The 773-nt window shown below is 48.9% G+C and overlaps 1 long non-coding RNA gene across 12 annotated transcripts in view; it reads right to left on the reverse strand.

Moving 5' to 3' along the window:
* Window positions 1-6: 6 nt before the first annotated feature.
* The window catches only part of LOC106512005 (uncharacterized), a 2784-nt gene continuing 2017 nt past the window's right edge, over window positions 7-773 (reverse strand). For 7 of the 12 annotated variants that reach the window (XR_001309604.1, XR_001309603.1, XR_001309600.1 and 4 more), the window contains one exon: window positions 660-708. This is a non-coding gene — a long non-coding RNA (uncharacterized LOC106512005). The other 5 variants (XR_001309605.1, XR_001309601.1, XR_001309597.1 and 2 more) reach the window with 4 other exon arrangements.

The raw sequence follows: 773 nt of genomic DNA on the forward strand, positions 1-773 counted from the left end.
ACACACACACACACACACACACACACACACACACACACACACACACACACAGTAACACAGGGGGTGGAGCCAATGCTCAGGTGAGTGACAGGTGACAGACACAGCTGATGTTTGGGGGTCAGGTCTTTGAAAGGTTGATCTTACAGCTGATTAATCTCAATCAGAACCGAAGAACCTGAAGTTCTGATTGTGAGTACCTTTTGGATCAGAACCAGAACAGAAGAACACCTGACACACAGACATCAGTCAGTAAAAGACCTGACGGCTGAACTCAGATCAGATTCGGACTGATTCACCCAGAACTTCCAACAGAAACAGAACCAGAACCACAATCTGTGGACTGGACCAGAACCAAAGCCCTCATTGCACCCTGGAGACCAGAACAAATAGTGGTAGAACTTACGGGTCTGGACTCAAACTCCAGACTGTCGGTGCTGGAGCTGCTGTCCTGAGGGTCAGAGGAAGAGGAGGGGTGGGTTTATCGGAGTCTGATACCAGAACCCTGAACAAACCTGACCCTACAAACCTGACCCTACAAACTGGACCCTACAAACTGGACCCTACAAACTGGACCCAATAAACCTGACCCTACAAACCTGACCCTACAAACTGGACCCTACAAACTGGACCCAATAAACCTGACCCTACAAACCTGACCCTACAAACTGGACCCTACAAACTGGACCCAATAAACCTGACCCTACAAACCTGACCCTACAAACTGGACCCTACAAACCTGACCCTACAAACTGGACCCTACAAACTGAACCCTA

Source organism: Austrofundulus limnaeus, unplaced genomic scaffold (assembly GCF_001266775.1).
Source record: "Austrofundulus limnaeus strain Quisiro unplaced genomic scaffold, Austrofundulus_limnaeus-1.0 Scaffold3835, whole genome shotgun sequence".
In the NCBI taxonomy this organism is placed as follows: Eukaryota; Metazoa; Chordata; class Actinopteri; order Cyprinodontiformes; family Rivulidae; genus Austrofundulus; species Austrofundulus limnaeus.